The sequence below is a fragment of the Gopherus evgoodei genome, chromosome 9, assembly GCF_007399415.2.
Source record: "Gopherus evgoodei ecotype Sinaloan lineage chromosome 9, rGopEvg1_v1.p, whole genome shotgun sequence".
Classification (NCBI taxonomy): domain Eukaryota; kingdom Metazoa; phylum Chordata; order Testudines; family Testudinidae; genus Gopherus; species Gopherus evgoodei.
The window spans coordinates 66,337,345-66,344,828 of NC_044330.1; positions in this window are offsets into that span (position 1 = coordinate 66,337,345).

Here is a 7,484-nt window from a genome sequence, read left to right on the forward strand (position 1 = left end):
GTGTGTGTGTGTGTGTGTGTGTGTGTGTGTGTGTGTGTGTGAGAGAGAGAGAGAGAGAGAGAGAGAGAGAGAGAGAGAGAGAGAGAGAGAGAAAAATGTTTTAACAAATACTTGGTGCTGGTTGATTTGCTGAAGGTATCCCAAGACAATACCTAGAAGTCTTATTGAGCTCCAAGAATGATGCATTCTGGGATATCTGTGAACCAGCATCTCCAATAGGGGCAGAAGATTTTTTCCCCAAAAAGATTAATTAAAACTTATTTCTGTGCAGAAATAAGTCAGTGAGGATTCTCAACACCAAAATTTGCATTTATCTTAATGTTCACCTGCACAGTCAACCTATGGAACTCTTTGCCACAGGATGTTGTGAAGGCCAAGACTATAATAGGGTTCAAAAAATAACTAGATACGTTCATGGAGGATAGGCCCATCAATAGATATTAGCCAGGATGGGCAGGGATGGTGTCCCTAGCCTCTGTTGCCAGAAGCTGGGAATGAGGAACAGAGGGTGGATCACTTGATGATTACCTGTTCTGTTCAGTCCCTCTGGGGCACCTGGAATTGGCCCTGTCAGAAGACAGGATAATGGACTAGGCAGACCATAGGTCTGACCCACTATGGCCATTCTTATGTTCTTACACTTCTCTTAATGTTCATCTCTGCTCTTCCAGTCATCTTTTAGATCATTATTAGTTAGTTTTGCTGGTCAAAGAGAAAATATGGCAGCATTAGGGTCAACAGCTAGGTATTCTAGACCCAACAACTGATCTGTAAATCTATTGATCGATGTAATGTATGATAATTTAATCTTTGACTGAAAAATCTTGCGTTGTTTTTGGTTACTGTTATATACTGTATGGTAAGACACACATCACTCTTTATATAAGGAGATATAGGAATATACAATGTATACAACATGCTCATTGAGCAGAAATGGGATTATTGAGTAATGCTACATGTTTCCAATATGCTTTTCATGCAGGCACATTTTATATCACTTGGATGAAATTACGTGTACAGAATATTATTACTTGGTGATGATTTTGATAGAGCTAGATTCTCTGCTGTAGTTAAGGATGTGGGCTAGTTCCAAAAGTGTGCCTTTGCCAGCATGGGGGATTTCATGGAAACACAGAATTTCCTTGCCACTTATTTATTTTTTAACTGTCTACATTGCTGCTAATCCAGACTCTCATGTCATTTTATTTATACAGCTCTTTCAAAATAAAGACTTGAAGTACAAGCTTATTTGTGGAAATATTTATTGCTACAATGTATTCATCACAAGAAATCCTTGCTTTATTCCAAATACTTATAAATAATGGTCTACTTGAATTGTGGGATGATTGTCAAAAAAATTGCAGCTGAGTTGCTGACAAGCCATGGAAAATTGCAGGAAAGTAATAATAGACATTATTATTTATATTATTACTTTTCTGTGATTTTCCACTGTTGGCCACCTGGAGCTGAAAGCGGGTTCTTCTGCTGTCTAATATTGCAGAATCCACAATTTCTGCAATATCACAGGTTAAGTAGGGCCTTAGTTATACAAGTATATAATGGCTTTTACAGTAAATGGTTGGCCACACCCATGGATGGGGTAGTACAATGCACATAATTATGCAAGAAGGCTAGCTAGGAATCTGACACTGAGATCAATCATTGGTCCGTATGTTGGAATCTCATGGACCGGATCCTCTCAGCATACCTACACCAATGGTGATACTCAGTAAACGGCTGAGGATTTGGCCTATGTTTATCTGTTGAGGAATTATATATCTCTGTTGTCAAGTACAGGCTGAAGTGTCCAGGTAAGACAAGACTGACTGTTAGTCACTGAGATCTGACAGTGGCCAAATGTGATCTCCAATAAATTGCCAAGAGTTTGTCTATAAACAATTGGTTTACAATTAGTGCCCTTCTATGCCAGATGTAGGAATTTAATTGGTTAAATGCCTATCTTAGCTTACCAGAAAAGTTTCAGGTATTATAGCGCAATCACCCAGATATTCACATTGATTACATCTTCAAAGCCACTCCTGAGCAAACATTAACCCAAACAAAATAACAATCCTCACCCATGATGAAACTCAGTTAAGCTGGACATTGTATTTTGTTTTCTGCTTCGTTCTGCTGATGGGCACACAGTGGTTTAAAACCCTGAAACTGTTCTGAAGATGGCAATACACTGTCCTCATGATCACATCAGGAGGATCACAGCTGGTAACAAATTCATCTCTTGCTCAGTAGTTACCACGAAGCCAGCAAAACCTGGGGAAGGCACAGAATTGAGCTCAGGCCCGTGCAGCCCGATGTATATTGGCATATTGCCAGTGACTACAAAGGAGAGACACCGGCTCACTCCAGCTGAAGATATGGCTCTGAATTGTTAATATTTACAATTTTGGTGTCATGTAAGGGGCTGAACCTGGCAAGATCGTGAAAACCAGAAACTCCCTTCCACTTCTGCAGAGCTCTGTAGAGATTTCCTGTAAATGTTCATCTTTTGTTTAAAATGCTTCCTTTAAAAACAAACACACAATCTCTTGAGCTACTGAGTTTTTTAGCTGGAGGGGAACTGTATGCTGAGAACAATGCATTCAAGAAAATTAGCACCAGGTTCTATTTGCTAACGTTTGATTTTTTTTCATCTAAGTAGCCCATAGGCTTTGTGCTAGCCATATGCATTAGGGGTGATTTTCATCCCATGACTGTTACTTTGAGTCTTTGCTATTCATAATTTAAAAATAATTCACACTATGTGACTGGTAAACTAAGTCACATGGTCTTGTTTCTTTCTTTTGGATGGATGTCTCCTGAACCCATAAAGAACTTTACAATTCACCATGTGACCACTTCCATGAACATTCAGAACACTGAGCTCATTACCTTTTTTCATTCCTCCCTGCTCTGCTGATGCATAGCTCAGAGACAATCAGGTGGAATTTGGCAATTGGTAATGCCTGACTAATGCCACACATTAGAGTTGATGATCCCAGATGAGCATCAGCAGAGTATTAGGGAAGATTTCCACACTCTCCATTAAGAACATAAGAGTGACCATACCAGGTCAGACCAAAGGGCCATTTAGCTAAGTATCCTGCCTTCTGACAGTGGCCAATGCCAGGTACCCCAGGGGGAATGAACAGAACAGGTAATCATCAAGTGATCCATTCCCTGTCGCCCATTGGACCATTCTTGTACTGGGTTGGAGGAGCAATAGGTGGATCCACAGTTGATTGATGGGATGGCTCCTAGGCACTTCTTCCCTTCACACTGTCTCCCTCTCAGAACTCTTTGCTTCACTGAGGACCTGCAGAAGATGACATGCTTGGACATGAACGAGGAGGCTGGGCTGGACTATTGCAGGACGGTGACTCCCCTCCCCAGACTCTGATTCACTCATGCTCAGATGTGAAAACCCCAAAGGATTTGTCTGGCCTCTCAAGGACATGAAAAAGCCGAGGAGAGCTATTTCAGGCTGCAAAGTAAATCTAATCAGAAAGAGTGGCTGGATAGTCCAGCGTGGGAGCCTCCCCTGTATTTGGATTCTATCCGCTGAACCTGTGTTGGGAGTTAGTAAGACTTTCACTAACGTACATAAGGCTGAAAAGTTACATAAGTTTCCCTTTCGTTCCTGGTGTTTCCACTCAAGCTTGGGACCCTGAGATGCCGTCCAACCATTTAGCTCCACTCCAGGCTGTTATTTCCTGTTCAGAGTGTGTAAGATTTCACCATCCATAGCCACTGCCCTGTCCCCCACCGAAACCTCTTACCAAGTGAAGTGAAACTTGTGGAAGAGAAGTAATAACACCCAGAGAAAACCAGCAAGCTAGCCTGTGTGGCACTGAAAATAAAGTCATGAACACCATGCCACCAAAGTCCCCTGTTTGCCCATCACACGTGGAACAAGAACAGGGCCCCTTTTCCTCTCTCAGATGCTCTGGTCCAGGATAACTGGCACCTAATATATAAATGGAAACATCCCCAGGTATTTCCTCACAAACATGTTTACAGCACCGAGCGTGATGAATGAAAGGCTCTATGTTGGGCATGCAGCATGTTTATGCTGTGAGTAGAGGTAGAAAATACAGGCTCAGTTTGAGAGGGTTCCTGGCCAAGGATCCCAAGAAAACCCAGAGGAATAAAAGTGTCACACGTTGTTTGCTTGTTCTCTGACTTAAAAACGAACCATGAAAACTCAGCGTGCTCAAAGGCTTGAGAATCCTGGAACGGTGCAGTGAGGGTACGTTTGCCAAGGTTGAGTCCTCTACTTGACAGGAATTATGGGGAAGGCAGTTATAATCAGTGAATGAGAGATGCTAGGTAAGATGGGGATAGGCCACGAAGGGCCTTGAAGATACAGATAGGCAGCTTGTTTGATGCGATGGAGAAGTGTCTAGTTCCCTTTATTGCATGTCTGCATTTCGTTTTATAGCTACTGTAAGACTCTCCAGGTGATGTGTTCCTGGGCTGTTGTTATTACACTTGTCAAAGTTACTCAGGACTCACAGTTTGTCAGACCACTCTGTTTTATTAGCACAGCGCTCTGCCAATAACACCCAGAAAATGTGAGCACCCATGCAAGACCCAAATGGTCTTATTTATATAGATAAAAGAGCACAAACTAAACAAAGGGACAAAGAGAGCAAAATTGTAAAATTTACCTGGGGCACAGCATGCATATCCTACTTCCTTACTAACACTTATCTATCTAAGGCTAATACTTCACCAATTGCCCTTAAGTGGAGCAATTGTTCTACCTTAATGTCTGCTTTCCTGACACCTGGATCGCAGCATTCTTTTCATTTCCACTTAAAGGCACATACAGCATTTTTTAATTCATTCTATTTCTTTAATATAATTCATTTCACTTTCACAGTCCCTCCTTTTGGTCAAGCTTATGCAAAGATCAACAATTACCGGGTTCCACATATTAATTGTTCTTTATCTCTTCGTTCATCAGTGATATTTAACATCATCATATTAGCATTGTGTTTTGGGGCAGTCACTTGGGTGGCATACCTTACACAATTCTGGATACAAAAGAGATTAATTGAAAACATACAAAAATCATTAGGATTCCAAACAGTATAGTCAGGGTTCCCTGAAACAACCAGTTTCCTATGCCAGAGAAATTGAACAGGTTACTTAGCCACTTCCATAAAGAACTCGGCTCCTCATGGGGAAGATATGTGATTTGTTCTAAGTGGCTAGCACAATCTATTACTTCATTGATATTGTCAGGTATAAACACACAACATTCTTTTCCAGTGAGAGCACAGGTCCCTCCTTTGGCCGCCAGCACTATGTCCAATGCCTGACGGTTTTGGAGGGTCACCTGTCAGATCATCCTTGTTTCTTTGGCCAGGGCTCTTAAACTTTCTCCAGTTTTATTTGCCATTATTTTAACTACAGCTTGTAACCTCAGGAGTCTTTCTGCATGGTGTATTACTCCCCCAAGTGTTATTGCTGTTCCATATTGTGTTAAATGGACGAGGTTCTCCAGGGAGGTCTGGGGAATTGAGTAGGATAGCCAGGACAGGAACACCAGTTTGAGAATGGGCTGGGATGTGGCTGCAGACCCAGCATTTAGAAATATTAAGGGTCTGAGCTATCCAGAGTTGCTGCTGGATAAAATAATTGTCATTGTGGATCCCCCAGACCTTAAGACACCAGCAGCCGAGGAACAGGTGCCACCAGCGGTGCAAGTTGGAGGCACGGCCCTTCTGGTTCTGACAGCCTCAACTGAGGAAACCACAGTCACGGTTTTATGTCCACCAGGCAGCAGGTGCTAGGCTCGCTACTGCTTCTTCTTGGGCTTTGCTTTAGGTTATCATCTGCTTCTGGCAACCCTTACGAGAATACAGATTGTAAGGTATTGCAGGCTGTTCCTCTACCTCTTCTTCTGGAGTCAAAATTGACTCTTAGTGGTCCTGAGGTGATGATTGGTTTGCTGGGGATGGTGTATTCTTACACTGCGAAGCATGTATCTACTCTGCGATGCTAGACAGTTTAACAGCCATCTGGGTAGTAAGCAGTACCTGATGATTCTTTGATGTTCTTTAAGTCTCTTTACTTCTTCTTCCTTGACTCTGGCTATAACAATGGCCTTCACACCTTATCTTTTCCTGATGCATACATTCTGCATTCACACAAACAGATTGAGAATACAAACAGTAGTATTTTATATCGAGCAAAAAGGCATTGCAAATGAAAGCTTGCTAAGTTTTACAATCAATAACCAAGACAATTTACATTGAGACCCAGGCCTTCAATGTTTCTCTAATTTACTTAACATAGACACAATAGAGAATCCTGTCTCTTACTAACTAAGGCCTTGGCTACACTGGCACTTTACAGCGCTGCAACTTTCGCGCTCAGGGGTTTGAAAAAACACCCCCCCGAGCGCTGCAAGATACAGCGCTGTAAAGCGTCAGTGTAATCAGTGCTGCAGCGCTGGGAGCACGGCTCCCAGCACTGCAAGCTACACCCATAGAGGATGTGGTTTACGTGCAGCGCTGGGAGAGCTCTCTCCCAGCGCTGGTGCTCAGACCACACTCACGCGGCAGCGCTTTGAAATTTCAAGTGTAGCCATACCCTAAATCTTAAAACAAAGAGTTAGAGAGGGCCCAATTTGTAATGCATACGGGAAAACAGAATCCTACAGTCCCAGAGGTTCATTTCTTTCTGCTATTCAAAAAGGGTGGCTAGCAGGATGAAATCAAATCAGACATTAATTCTTATGGGACATTATAAAATCCTGCTCCTACATATCCCCCTTTTGGCACTAAGATTATTAATCGCCAGTGTCACTTCTTATCTAGTCTCCGTAATAGAAAATACTGGGAGGTGATTTGGGCCTGTGGCTCTAGCTTTGCATATATTTGTTTTATCCAACAGCACATTCCAAACATTTCAATTAAACACAAACAATTTAAAACCAAAAACAATTAGGGGTAGTAACATTAGTATGCCAGTAGTTGTGGGAGACCATCCAGAAAAAATGTTATACCAATGGTAAGCTGCTATGTCTTTCTGCAGTGGCAATTCTTAACATGTTCCCATTTGTGTGTATAATATGAATGGTTCGGTTTCCCACATTGTTTTTTCTAGGAACTATGTTACCTTTTTGCCTTTTAACAGATGATTGGCAACTTTTTGCCATTCAATGCCAAGATTGATAGAGAACTCAGCTAAATCAGTGCTTACAGTAAGCTGAGACTTTTTTTTTTGGTTGTGGCAAATAGTAAATATGATTATTGGTAAACACAGTACTTATATCACATTTACATTTGTCTACTGGTGGGTTGCTAACACTTTTATCCTTTTAAAACACTTTTCCCCAAGAAGTAACACAAAAACTTAGCCCATTAAACAGTACTTTGGTCTCATTATTCATTTTATCCCACATACAGGATTCTAGTGAAATGTCTTTACTACAGGGCTTTGGAGCAACAGGCATGGCTAAGCATATCCACTTT